We start from the raw sequence: 15,480 nt of genomic DNA, 5'->3' as shown, positions 1-15,480 counted from the left end.
AACAGAGTAGAGGTTATGGAAATAGCAGAATCACCAAAGTATTATGTAATCTGGAGTCATTTTGTATGTGAGCAAACAATAACACACATGTTCTTGAGTCAGCAAAAAATTAAACTGTCTAAATATTTAATAAACCAAGGAGCTGTAACAGTGGTAAAACTTCTATCCAAAAAAATAAAGACTTAAAATTTATTAAAGTCATTCAGCCAACGCAATATTGAAGAAGAAAGTTTGGAGGACTGATACTACCTGACTTCAAGAATTACTATAAAGCTACAATAATCATGATAGTGTGTTAGGACTTCCCTGGTGGCGCAGTGGTTAAGAATCTGCCTGCCAATGGAGGGAACACGTGTTCGAGCCCTGGTCTGGGAAGATCCCACATGCCACAGAGCAACTAAGCCCGTGCGCCACAACTACTGAGCCTGTGCTCTAGAGCCTGTGCTCCACAATAAGAGAAGCCACTGCAATGAGAGGCCCATGCACCGCAACAAAGAGTAGCCCCCTACTCACCGCAACTAGAGAAAGCCTGCAGGCAGTAACGAAGACCCACCACAGCCAAAAATAAATAAACAAATAAATTTATTTTTTTAAAAAAGGTAGTGTGTTATTGGCAAAAGAACAAATAGGTCAGTGGAACAGAATAGAGAGCCCAGAAATAGACCCACATAATATAGTCAACTGATCTTTACAGTGGAGCAAAGGCAATATAATGGAGCAAAGATAAGCTTTTGAACAAATGGTGCTGAAACAACTGGACATCCACATGCAAAAAGAAAAAAGTGCATCTAAACAGACCTTACATGCTTCACAAAAATTAACTCAAAATGGATCATATACCTAAATGTAAGATGCAAAACTTTAAAACTCCTAGAAGATGACATAGGAGAAAATCTAACACAGGATGACCTTGGGTTTGGTGATGACATTTTAGATACAATACCGAAAGCACAATCCATGAAAGGAGGAATTGATAAGTTGGACTACTTAAAATTAAATTCCACCCTATGAAAGACACTGTCAACAGAACAAAAAGACAATCCACAGAGTAGGGGAAAACATTTGCAAAAGTTATATCTGATAAAGGACTGTTCTCCAAAATATGCAAATAACTCTTAAAACTCAACAATAAGAAAACAGCTCAATTAAAAAATGAGTCAAATCCAGTGGTTAGAACACCACACATTCACTGCCGAGGACCTGGGTTCAATCCCTGGTTGGGGAACTAAGATTCCACAAGCTGCATGGTGCAGCCAAAAAAAAAAATAGAAGGATATGCAGATGACAAGCACATGAAAAGATGCTCCACAGCATATGTCATTAGGGAAGTGCAAATTAAAACAATAATGAAGTATCACTACACACCCATTACCATGGCCAAAATCCAGACCACTAACAATAGAATGCTGACAAGGATATGGAGCAATAGGAACTCTCGTTCATTGCTGAGGAACATGGGCATACAAAATGGTACAGCTACTTTGCACAACAGATTGGCAGTGTCTTACATAACTAAACATAGTCTTACCATATGATCCAGCAGTCATGCTTCACAATATTTACCCAAATGAATTGAAAACTTAAGTCCACACAAAAACTTGCATACAGATGTTTATAGCAGCTTTATTCATAATTTCCAAAACTTGGAAGCAACCAAGATGTTCTCCAGTAGGTGAATGAATAAACTGTTTCGTCCAGACAGTGGAATATTATTCAGCACTGAAAATGATTTATCAAGCCATGAAAAGACATGGTGAAACCTTAAATGCATATTACCAAGTGAAAAGGCTATGTACTCTATGATTCCAACTACATAACATTCTGGGAAAGACAAAACTATGGAGACAGTAGAAAGATCAGTGGTTGCCAGGGGTTATAGGGAGGAAGGGATGAATAGACAGAGCACAGAGATTTTTTAGGGCAGTGAAACTATTCTGTGTGATGTTATAATGGTGGCTACATGACCTGATATATTTGTCCAAAATATCATAGAACGTGCAACACCAAGAGTGAATCATAATGTAAACTAGGGACTTTGGGTGATAATGAAGTGTCAGTATCAATTCATCAGTTGTGGCAAATGTACCACTCTTGTGGAGCGTGGATAATGGGGAGGCTGTGGATGTGTAGAGGCAGGGGGTGTGCGGGAAATCTCTGTATCTTCTGCTCAGTTTTGCTGTGAACCTAAAATGGCTCTTAAAAAATAAAGTATATTAAAACAAAGACAAGAATAGGTTATTCAGGTCTTAAAATAGTAATTTCATTTTCTGAAACTTGTATTTACGTTTCATATCACCAATATGCCTGACAAATGAATTATTTCTTTTTTTTTTTTTTTTTTTTTGCGGTATGCGGGCCTCTCACTGTTGTGGCCTCTCCCGTTGTGGAGCACAGGCTCCGGACGCGCAGGCCCAGCGGCCATGGCTCACGGGCTCAGTTGCTCCGCGGCATGTGGGATCTTCCCGGACCAGGGCACGAACCCGTGTCTCCTGCATTGGCAGGCGGATTCTCAACCACTGCGCCACCAGGGAAGCCCTGAATTATTTCTTGATTAAACAAAATTTTGAATTCTAAAAATATTGAAAATTGGATAAGGTTGGGGATTTTGTTAAGTATTCTAGTTTGAGTTTCACTAGGGCTACAGAGAATCCAGTAGATAATTTTACAAATATGAGTTGGGGAAGAGAGTAAGAATATTCTCCTTGAGTTATTTCCCTATTTGACCCAGGGAATATATGTGTCTAGAAGAAAGAAGCACATTCTCTGATCTTCTACTTCCTAGAAATCTCTCTGTCACAGATTTATATTTTGGCAAAGGTGAATATGGGCTGGCTACCCTGACAGCTAAACTTTAATTGGTGATTTGCGTGAAGGAGCAAAGCCCTTGCCTGCCTATTGGAAGATGAAATTACCACAAAGAACTTCATAGGGGCTGCATTTAGATACAGCTCATTATATCTTTTAAATTTTTATTTATTTATAAAATTTTATTTATTTTATTTTATTTTATTCATTCATTTTTGGCTGTGTTGGGTCTTTGTTGCTGTGCGTGAGCTTTCTCTAGTTGCAGCGAGCAGGAGCTACTCTTCGTCGCAGTGCGTGGGCTTCTCACTGTGGTGGCTTCTCTTGTTGCGGAGCACAGGCTCTAGGCATGCGGACTTCAGTAGTTGTGGCTCGCGGGCTCTAGAGCACAGGCTCAGTAGTTGTGGTGCACGGGCTTAGCTGCTCCGTGGCATGTGGGATCTTCCCGGACTAGGAATTGAACCCGTGTCCCCTGCATTAGCAGGCAGATTCTTAACCACTGTGCCTCCAGGGAAGTCCCTCTTTTTTATTTTTATTGCCTGGGGAGTGTCTCAGCTGAGGGCTTGGGTGGAATCTGGGCTGAGCCTCTGTGTAGTTGGGGCTAGGAATTTTGCCCCATTGGCAAGGTTAAAGCTTGGCAGAGGCTGGGGGTTACCCCAAAGGAAGACTGGTTGCAAGGAGTCAGACCCCAGGAGCAAGTAGAGAAGCAAGGTGGAGTCTGAAAGGAGATTCCAGGAAGTAAAAGCCCTAGGTTAATTTCAGAGGCAGAGACTGGCCAAACCATGCACAGATGTTTCCTCAAAACTGGATAGATTTTTGCCACTTGAGCTGGATTCCATCATAGCATTTATACCTGTTACTGTATCTCTGTTTTTAAAGGGGGATAAAAGGATATAGTTTATGACAGGAAGAAACAAAGATGGCTGTGGGGTTATAGGTTCTACCAAGCTAGTAGGACTGACTAGTCATTACTAAGCCAGTCAGTCTAACAAGTGTCTGGGCAACTTGACTAGATGGGGTACAACCAGGAGAAGGTCAAAATTGTTTAGAATGCCTTGTCAACTCTTTGCCTTTTTTAAGGTACCACACAGGTGAATCTTGCCAATGGAAAGCCCGAGGAACTCTTAGATGGATCAAGGAATGACAAAAATATCTTTAAAAGTGATGTGTTTACATTTGATCTCTTCAATCTTTTGGATATTTATTGTTTCACTAAGAGATGGTCTTGGGTCTAATGGGATCTCTTTACTTTGTTGGGGCTGATTTTGTTTTCCCATTTCCTCAAACTGCTGGCTGTTCCCTTCTTCCAACCAGGCAGGACTGCCTTAAAAATAGGACTACAGCAGGAATCCTGTGGTGGTTGGAAGAGCCTGAATCTTTTGAGAGCCCCATTCAGCTTTCCCATCTTGAGGCGCTTCCCCTCTACGCAACTCCTTCCACTCCAGTTCTTGGCTTTCTGCCCCAGTTCACGCTCCAGAGCTCCCACAGGGACTGCTTGGTCTTGATCTTTTTCCCTGAGAATATTTCCCAGCTACAAGAGTAATAAAGCATAGATAACATGAGTCAGTTATGTTTCTGCCTTCCTGGAGCTTAAGAAATTTGGGATGGGATGGGCAGCAGCAAAGACATGCATAAATAATTACACATCAAGTCAGAATCCAGAAAAATCATTATTGGAAACCAGTATATTCACGTAGTTAGTCAACCAATCACTATTTATCAGAGCTAATTTTGGGCTAGTTGTGGTTTGGAATCTAGTTTCTGGATGTGTTTTTTTTAAAAAAAGATAGTCTTCTTTCTGGCTGATGCACTTTTATGGAGTGCTCAGCATAGTGGAAAGAGCTATAAGAAGAGATGGGGCGATAGCTTTCTGTGAGGTGATATACACCTTATCCCTGTAATGGACTCTCATGATGAATGCCTTAGCTATTCCAGATGCTTCCAAGTCACTCTGTTATTTCTGCCTCACTACAGAATTGAACATAGAGAGCTAGGCATGGAGGGTTCACAAAGTGTCAGTGTACTTTATTTAGTTATGAAATAAGACAGAGCTCCTCCTTTTGAGTAGAGAAATCTGGTTCTGCTTTTGGATACCACCTGTCTGACTCTGAACTTTGAACTCCTAAGATGTCAAGTGTTATAGATGGCTTTGGTGTGGACTTAATGATACTCACTTAGATGGACCAAGGAATGGCAGAGATATCCTTTAAAAGCAATATGTTTACATTTGATTCATTTAATCTAATAAATTTTATTGTGTCATTAAGAGAAGGGATTTAATGAGATCATTTGTTGGATATAAGTAGCTAATACTTGTAAAAGAGGTTGTTTATAGGTGAGAGAAAGGACTGACCAAAGGAAATTCATACTGTTTGGGAATAAATAAAATTAAGCCCTTAATTAATACTTTACCCTCAAAGTATGGTTCATAATCTGGTTGATTTATTGCTCTTTGTGTAACTTGTTGAGATTTTTATAACAGGGGCAATATTTCCCATCATCCCTGTCTGTGCTCCTGAAAAAATTAGCTATCCTAGAACACAGAGCAAAACCTTCATTCTACAAAAAAAAAAAAGATTGAATTCCTACTATTTTATAAGTGCCATAGTAGACATCTACCATTCATTATTTCATTTAGTCATATCACAACAACTAAAGGAACTTGGTATTACCATTATTTTATAGAGAGTTTATACAGCTAGTGAATAGCGTACCCCAACCCCAAAGCCTTTCCCCAGAGGGAAAGGTAGTAGGACCATTCAAGGTGGGATCATCCACTAAGGGTGAGGAAAGGAGCAGAGTAGGTTCCAAAGGCAAAATTTACCTATTTACAAATTTGCATAGGGCCGATTCTCTCCTGCAGTATAAAGTCTGAAAGCTGGGTGTCTCCAGGACCATAAGTGCTGCCCATCATAAATTTGTTTGCATCTCAGTCAGGTGTAAATATTTTAGTATTATGAAGAGCAACAGTGAATTGTTTTGCTCTTTTTCAAAGTGTGATGGTTTGGGCTATTTCATAATACCTTCCAGAGCCTATATAAGTGTTATTATTTGCTGGATTTGAGATTTTTATATCTATCTGATGAGTGAGATTGTTCCATAATTTCCATTTTTGTATCATCCTTATATGGTTTTAGTATCAAGGTTATGTTAGTCTTTTGAGTACATCTTGTACTTTGACCTTTTTGACTCTTTAGTTCTATAGTCAGCAAACTAATGCCTATTTTCAGAAGTTCCCATTTTCTTTATCTCCAGTAATACTATTGATATTTGCCTTAAAGTCTTTGTCTAATATTAACATAGCCACTTCAGCCTTCTTATGCTTGCTGTTTGCATGGCATATTTTTCTATCCATTTATTTTTAACCTGCCTATGTCCTTTATATTTCAAGTGTGTTTCTTACAGACAGCATATACTTGAGTCTTGCCTTTTTAGCCATTCTGACAATCTCTGTCTTTTATTTGGAGTGTTTAGTCCTTTCACATTTAGTGTGGTTATCAGTTTGTCTACATTCTATTCTTTGTTTTCTATTTATCACATCTGTTACTCTGTCCCTGGTTTCTTTTGGGTTAAATGAATATTTTTAACAATTCCATTTTAATTCATCTATTAGTCTATTAGCATTTTAAAGTAATTGCTTAGACATTACAATATTTATCTCTAACTTTTTTAGAGTCCTAGAGTTACTATTGGATTTCTTCATGTAAAATGTAAGAACCTGGTAACCATATAGGTACATTTATCACCCTCCCTGCTGTCATTCTTGCTTTAGTTGTCTTATGTATTACATTTCTGTATGTTACCCCACACTATGATGCTAAAACTTTTGCTCTAATCTCAATTCATTTAAAGTTTTGCCATTTTGGCCACTAGTCTACCTAATAGTTTCTGGAACAAGAATGAAAACCAAGGCCTAGTTTATAGCCTCAGTGGACTCCTTGTTTCTGAAACTGCCCAGGTGTATTTATAAATTGCTGAGAAGCCTACAGGAAGCCACTTTATTGGAACACTCAATCGCAGACTTTCAGCTAATAAACTAGGTTTATTCATCCTCTTTTTAAACTTAAATTGCAGTGAGCATCCAAGCCTCTTTCCTCCCACACCAACCAGTTCCTTGTATTTCTTCATGCAAAATCAAATACTTCCGCCATGCACTTTATTATAACACTTTGGCACCAAGCTGTCCATAAAATTAGTATTTTTATGGGTTTTTTTTTGCATTTCCTTCTGAAACAATATCTTATGCTTTTTCTGCTTTCAGAATCTGTTTTTCCTAAGACTAAATTATCTTCTCAAGTATGGGACTTTTCATATCTGAATGTGTGCTTTCCAGAAAATTTTCCTCTCTCCTTTTGCCTTCATGTTTATGCTGTTGGTTGGTAGCTTTTGAGGACTGTTATTATTCGTTTTTAATTCCTTGCCTAGGTGTTTTCCTGACTCTTTGTGCCAAAGCCAGTGAACCATACAGAAGCATGCTAGCTATGCCACTGGGTAGCTATGTGACTTCAGGTCAGTCATTAATTCCTTTGAGCTCCAATTTACGTAAAATTATGTAAGATTCCTTCTAGTTCTAATATTCTATTGATATGTTCCTATGACTCAAACTGTACTTTTAGTGACATATAAACACTAGTGGGAGGGGGGTTTGGAACTGCTAAAGCAATATTATCAGTTGTTCACACACACATGCACACACACATAAGCACATGCAAGTACATATAAACACACACATACAACCCTCCTCTCTTATTATCCTCTGACACTTATGGTTTTGAGCATCCTTACCTTTAGAAGCTGCTTCTGTGTATCTCCTGATTCTCACCCCATATCCAGCTACCCGCTCCTCGCTATTCAAATACCCTCAGTGCTTATATTCTTGAATTGGGCTTTTACCCCTTTCAGCTACCCGGGTGACGCACACAGCTCTGATCCTGGCCTTGTACTCCACCCCTGCCTGCTGAGTTCACCCGGGTTTTCCTCCTTAATCCCTTCACCACACCCTCTCCTTCCTGAGAAGAGGCCATGGGAAAAGTTGGTGAGGTTTGTGAAGTCAGGATAGTGAAGAAGAGAGCTGAGGCTGGCCCAAGGTGCAATGACGACTTAGAGGAAGTTTATTTTCCGTATTCTTCCATAAGCCCTTCGGATCCATTTCCTTTCTTTGGTGCCCCTGGTGCCCCACATCCAGTGTTCTCATACTATTCCTTGCTGCCTCAACAGACACCAGAGGCACCTTCACTGAATTCTCAGGACTCCAAATTCTACGTCACGGCCATGGCCGACTCTTCCCTCCAACTAGACTTACTTGTCCTGTGTTCACTCCTTAAGAGTTCTCTAATAGCCAAATCAAGAGGGATCTGTGTCAAAGGCTGACAGTGGTTTGAAGAGTTTCCTTTCCTGGATAACGTAGAACATGAAAAAACAAATCGGAAGATCTTGGTTTGAAACCAACCTCTCCTGCTTCAATCTATGTGAACTTCACCAAGTAAACCACCATCTCTTGAGTTTGTTTCCTTTTCCTTAAAGTGAGAGAGAAAATCTTTTTCATGGGTTTGTAATAAGGATTTATAGATAATAGCACATGCAAACAGTCCTTGTAAGTTCTAGGGTAAGTATAAAGATTTTTACTTGGGAATCAAAAACGCTTCTCAGCCTCACCATATACGTTGTTAATTGGGAAAGAGGTCAGTTCATTTGGAAAAAGATAGATCTAGAACAGCCTCCATACTGAAGTTGTTTCTTATAAATTTTTTTCCCTTGACGGATGAGTGGAAAAAAGAAAATACGAAGAGAAAAGGTAGGTATGATTTGATGAGTGGAAGGTAAGACTTTTGGACAGAAGACTGCATATCTATCTACCTATCCATCCACTTTCTGGAGAAAGGACCCACCCAGTTGAATAATTGTATCATTTATTGAACATCTACAATGTACCAGGCACTTTTTACATACGTTTTCTCTACATTTCAAAGAAACCCTTCAGAACTGTAGAATAGAAGTGGCTACTCAAAGAAAATGAGTAATTTTTACAGGGTCACATTGCTGCAGGGCGTAGAGCCAGGGTCCACACTCGGCTCTGTCTGATACCAAAGCCTGTGCTCTTTTCAGGAGACCACCCCCATCTTACTTGTTTGAAGAAGCTTACTGATCCATCTCAGAAGCTGCATACCACCCGAGGAACCTGGAGCGCCTTCAAAAAATGTTCCAGAAACAAAGAGCAGGCATTTTTCAGAATAATTTGAGGTTGACTGGCCTGAGGCTCTTGGGCTGGAACTGTTAGAACTACGCCTGAGCGCTCTCCGAAGGACAGGCTTCCTCTGTGGAGCACCCAGTAGGGTGTGTGCTTTGGCAAGTCCGAGCCCTTCCAAAGGTTGGCACCCAAAATTATAAAGGGAGGGACACTCAAGGAGCCGCTATATCATGACACTGTATCATTATTTTACGTTGGTGTAATTCCTGCTTGACTGCTGGTTAAGCCACCTTACGTGTCTGAAATGGAAGAAGCCTTTGTAGGTAAGCATAGAACTGAACTGGGTATTCATTTTTTTTTCCCCTTTTAAAAAAAATTTATTTTTTTTCTTTTCCATTATGGTTTATTACAGGATATTGAATATACTTCCCTGTGCTATACAGTAAGACCTTGTTGTTTATCCATTCTCTATGTAATAGTTTGCACCTGCTAATCCCAAACTCCCAATCCACCCCTCCCCTTCCCCCCCCTCTTGGCAACCACAAGTTGTTGTGTCTGTGAGTCTGTTTCTGTTTTGTAGATAAGTTCATTTGTGTCATATTTTAGATTCCACATGTAAGTGATATCATATGGTATGTCTTTTTCTGACTTACTTTGTTTAGTATGACAATCTCTAGGTCCATCCATGTTGCTGCAAATGGCATGATTTAATTCTTTTTTATGGCTAGTAGTCCATTATATATATATGTGTGTATATACATGCACACACACCCCCACATAACATCTTCTTTATCCATTCATCTACACACACACACCCCACATCTTCTTTATCCATTCATCTATACACACACACACACACACCCCACATCTTTATCCACTCATCTACACACACACACACACACACACACACACACACCCCACGTCTTCTTTATCCATTCATCTACACACACACACACACACACACACACACACACACACACACACACACACATCCATTCATCTGTTGACGGACATTTAGGTTGTTTCATTGTACCGGGTATTCTTCATGGCCAACTTCTCGGCCAAGTGGCAGGTCAAGGTGCAGGAGTCCCTACGGTTGCACCTTTTCCTGCACTCATGTTGAACGAGTCAGTCCACACCCCTCATGGGAGGGACTCAGTGGTCCTCAAGGGTGGCTTTCCCTTGCATGTGGCCAGGTGCCGTGTCAACACGGGCACGGGGGCAATATCTGAAGATGACCATGGTGTGGAACCCTGGCAGCAGGAGAGGATGAAGCGTCTCCCAACAAGGGAGCTGTATTTGAGTGTCTAAAACCCTGATTACACCTAAGTAGGCCAAACCAAAGCCCACGTTTCCCTTTTTCAATAGAAAATCTTTCTATCTGGGGGGAGGGACTTGGGGAAAGCCATCACTGGAGTTTTCCATCTTCTCCTGGCTTTTTCTCAGGCCGGGAACTGGATCGGGGGCTATTAGAGAAAGGAAAGCAAAGGAAAGAGCTCCAAACTGAATTGCCCAAAGCACATTTCAAATTCCTCGGAGAGGCTGTATTCATCTGCTGATTTGGCTAACGTGCTCCAAGCAGATGCAAATGGTCTCTGCAGGATTTACTGGGAGGAAGAGGCTGGGGGACGGGAGGGGAGGCTTCTCCTTTAGGAGGCCGGCAGAGGAAGGGTGTCTGACTTCCCAGGTTGTGTTGCAAGGTAATCTACCGCATTTTGGTGAAGGTCTTGACTCAGGGCCATGTGTGTCTCGAAAGGGGGACATGGTAATTCGGTTGACTACAAACTAAAGGTCTGATATCCCTCAGCGGTCGTCATTGGTGATATTCCCACTTGGAATTCTATAGACTCAGAATTACAGACATTTAGTGCTGGCGGGGGCAGTGTGTACAGGGGTCGAGGGGGGTTGGGCAGGCAGGAAAGAGAGAAGGGAACTAACGTGGACGTGCCAGGATCGTTACACATTTTCTTCATTGAGTCATTGCAGGGGTGCATTGAGGAAAAGAACTCTCCAGGAGACAAAGGCTCAAACCTTCAGTGAATTGCTTGAGATAGTGGTTAGATGGGTTTAGAATCCAGTACAGCTGCTGTTCCTCCTATTTTTCCACACGTCTCTGGAAGGAGGAGATTCTCACCTGGTCACGTGCATGTTTCCCCTTTCTAACAGAAAAGCAAGTCCAGCCGTGAGCAAGATTGTCTGGGTGTCTCCGGAACACCCAGACTTCTAGGGCTTTGTGACGTCGCTTTCCCCATGTTCGGGGCTCTCCTCAAAAGTTCTGTTCTAATTTCCCAGTCCCCAGACTGAACTCAAATAGCACTGTTTTGTGCACATGTGGGCTGAGTAGAGACTTCCTTGACAAGAAGGAGAAAACAAAATCAAGGAACCTCACAAAGTAATCTAAGATAGAACAAAACCTACACATATCCTAAAGCTATTGAACTGGAACAAAACCAGATCAAAATGCCCTCAGTAAACCCGAACTGAGGCAGTATTTCCCTTGAGTCGAGTCCAACGCCACAAATAAGTTTCACCGAGGGCCCAGGGGCTCTGTGAGGCTGAGAACATGGTCCACAGAGGGTGCTGGGCTGCGGAGCCTGGTTCAGACACCCCCGGGACGTGAGGGGCTCGGGCAGCCCGTCACCTGGCTGGGCTCGGACCCCTCATCTGTGTAAGTGATGGGATGGTACTTGTTCCATGGTCTCCAAACTCAAACGAAACAAGAGCGGTGGAAACTTTTCCAGAAGGTATCTTTTTGGAGAATCCCGATGTGTAGAACTGCTAAAAGCAGAGGCGCGCGGGGTGAGCTGCTGTTGGTAGCTCAGCAGATCCGGAGTGAAGTGCAAACATAATAACAGGTAATATTTAATGTGCCACGTATGGTACTTTTCTAAGCCCTTTCCGTGGTAACTCATCTACTCTGCACAGCCATCCTTTTGAAGTGGGTGCCGCTATGTCATCACCCCCGTTTCCCATGTGAGGACACAGGCGCAGCGAGGTTAAGCCAGTTGCCCGAGGTCAGATGGCAAGTGAGAGGAAGCGTGGGGTTGAGGGCAGGTGTTCTGACTGCACTGGTTTCGACCCTCTGCTCTGTGGCTCTCTCCAGCCAACTGTGCTGGGCACCCGTCTACGTAAGGGATACGGAATAAGAACGGACTCGATCAGAAGCTTGGTACCAGGGAGCCCAGGTCTCTATGTAGAATTCCTGACGTGGCTGGCAAGATGAAGGTTGGGCATTGATGCCCAAGTAGACAGGATCCTCAGGTGGGCAGAACCGACGTCCTTGCTGGCAATGCCCTATCGCGGATGCTGTTTTGCTCCTGGCACGGCTGGTCACTCCTTGATGATTTTGTAGGCTGTTCCTGCAGCCCCGAGGCCCACTGTCTAGAAATATCTCTTTGCCTATAATTGCGGTAGGCTCAAGTTCCGAGACCAAAGAGTCAGTGTGTAACGCTGTTTACCAGGAATGAGGAATTTATTTCATTAACTCATTTTTAAAGCCCTTTAATATGCCTCCCAAGAGGCTGCCTATTGCAGAGATTTGCAAAAGGAAAGTGAAGAGGGAATGTGAATTACAGAACAGTGAAAAGTGTTTTGCCAATGTGACAGACAGAAGAAATAATTTTAAAACACGTTTGGAAGATGGTTTCATTTCCGTAGACATGTAACATCTCTCTGTCTCTTATGTGTGAGTGACACTACCTGGTTATGAATGGAAGGATAACTGTCTTTTGAGGTAGCTTTAGATAAAGTAAAAATGTCGGTATGTTCAATGCATGCAGTGAATTTATTTTGTATGCAAGAGTCGTGTTTTCTCCCAGTCTGTAGCTTGTCTTTTCACCTAACGGTGACTTTTTAAAAAAATTAATTAATTTCTTTTTGGCTGTGCTGGGTCTTCGCTGCTGCACACGGGCTTTCTCTAGTTGCAGCGAGCGGGGGCTACTCTTCGTTGCGGTGCGCGGGCTTCTCACTGCGGTGGCTTCTCTTGTTGCGGAGCACGGGCTCGAGGCTTGTGGGCTCAGTAGTTGTGGCTCGTGGGCTCTAGAGCGCAGGCTCAGTAGCTGTGGCGCACGGGCTTAGTTGCTTCGCGGCACGTGGGATCTTCCTGGTCCAGGGATCGAACCCATGTTCCCTGCATTGGCAGGCGGACTCTTAACCACTGCGCCACCAGGGAAGTCCCTTAATGGTGACTTTTGAAGAGCAAGTTTTTATTTTATTTTATTTATTTTTTTTTTTTGCGGTACGCGGGCCTCTCACTGTTGTGGCCTCTCCCGTTGCGGAGCACAGGCTCAGCGGCCATGGCTCACGGGCCCAGCCGCTCCGTGGCATGTGGGATCTTCCCGGACCGAGGCACGAACCCGTGTCCCCTGCATTGGCAGGCGGATTCTCAACCACTGCGCCACCAGGGAAGCCCTGAAGAGCAAGTTTTAATTTTGATAAAGTCCAACTTGTCAACAATTTTTTTCTTTTTTTGAATTGTGTTTTTGGGGTCATATCTAAGAAATCTTTGTCTAACTCAAGTGAACTCTTTGACTCTATTCCCTCATTCAAAACACTTATTGAGATACACATGTACCAGGCACCACGCAAGGGGCTGGTCATATAAAAGCACGTAAAACCTCTCTTCCCCTCTGAGAGCTCTAGTAGGGACAGGGGCGATTGCAGTCCATGGCAGACAGGCATCTAGTTGCATTTACAAAGTGCTTGCCATTGGGACGCCATGGAAGGAGGCAAAGGCCGAGTCAGGTGGTCTGACATAGGATCTCATGACCAAAACTGGTTGAGGGGACAGGCACAGGGACCCTCAGAAGACTCCAGAAGAGTGTTGCTAAGCGGGTTTGGGGGGAGAGAGAGAGAGAGAGAGAGAGAGAGAGAGAGAGTAGTCTTCTACTGCCTTCAAAGAGATTTGGCAGAATTTATGTGGTGGCTTTTACTAGCAGAGATCTACGTCATCAATCTAGCAGGAATGAGGTCCTTAAAAAAAAGGTGAATCTATAAGTACCGACAGTGAGGACACTGCCCCCAGGATTGTCTGCTTTTGATGTCGATGTCTTGGGCAGTTTGAATAGAGGATCTTTTGCAACAAGAATGGCATCGTCGGCTTTCTGTCTGCTCATACGACTCAAGATTGGTCTTTCCAGAGGCTAAAAGAGGCAGTGACGCCAGGAATTCTTCCCTCCCATAATGATGGAGAGAGACCATGAAGCATCTGGTTATGTGCACCTGTGTTAAGGTCCCGTATGTGAATAGGTAGTTCCTTCACTCAGCAGAGACGTTTGCTCATGGTGTTTGCTGTTGTTGCTGCCCTAAAAGGAGAACAAGGAGACTTTCTTGCAGAGCAGGACTGGCCCTGGGGACGATTCTAGGGGAGGAATTGGCAAAGGAGTGCACCAGAGAGAGAGGCTAGCTCAGTGTCGCCTTAGGTTCCGAATCTCAGGGCTGACAGATCGTTGGTCTCTTGCTGCTCAAAGTGTGGTCTGAGGACAAGAAGCATCGATGTTACTGCGGAGCTTTTGGTAAAAATGCCGAATCTCAAGCCTCGCCCGGAGAGGGGAGAAGAAGAGTAGATCTTCTGGCCCTGTTTCCTAAGATGGTGACCTTCCTGGCCAAATCTGCTTTTTACCCAGACCCCCAGGTGATTCGAAGCACTTTCAGGTTTGAGAAGCGCTGGTCTGGTCCAGTGGTTCTGAAGTCTCTTGCAAAAACCCTGGCTAAGTGGTCACCTGGGCTCTGCTTAATAATTCCAGGGACAGACAGCCAAGGGCAGTGAGAATGATCCTTTTTTTCGATTAGGCTAGTTAGGCAGATAAGTGGATAGAAGGGAATGAATTGCCGTGCTCTGATTTACAAGGGCAGGTCAGCTGTTAGAGTTACCTTTAAAATAGCTCGTCTTTATAGCAAACAGACTGCTTAAAAGGTTTGGAGGAAGCAAGAAGAGGACTTTGTTATGTGATTCTGTCCATTTAGCCTGCTTCCACAGTGTGTCTAGTATTAGGAAAAATGCAGCATATTATGAGTAACGTTAATGCAAATTAGTTACCATCGATTATTTTGTGTATTTACTTTAAATCACCACACACTCCTTTTCATACTATGATGAACAAATCGATGCTAGCAGGGGCTCCCAGACTTTGGCATGCATCAGAATCACCCAGGGAGCCTGGTAGGCGAGATTACTAAGCCCCACTCGCAAAGTTTCTGATTCAGTTGATGGGGCAGGAACTTTTATTTGCATTTCTAGCACTTCCCAGGGGATACTGATGCTGGTTATAGGAACAGTAGCTTCAGATGCATTATTAGCACCTTAGGAAATTCCTAAACCCCTATTCCTCAATACTGTGCTCTGACGATACAGAATGTGGGGCCAAGTTTCAGTAAGTCAAGGTCATGGGCGTCAGAATACCCGGGACAACTTAAATATAGAAATAATCCCACAATACTTTCGGAGACCACTGATTCCAAACTTCTGCTTCCCAAACCTGTATCAGAGTTGC

Source organism: Kogia breviceps, chromosome 12 (assembly GCF_026419965.1).
Source record: "Kogia breviceps isolate mKogBre1 chromosome 12, mKogBre1 haplotype 1, whole genome shotgun sequence".
Lineage (NCBI taxonomy): Eukaryota > Metazoa > Chordata > Mammalia > Artiodactyla > Physeteridae > Kogia > Kogia breviceps.
This window is presented reverse-complemented; position numbering follows the sequence as displayed.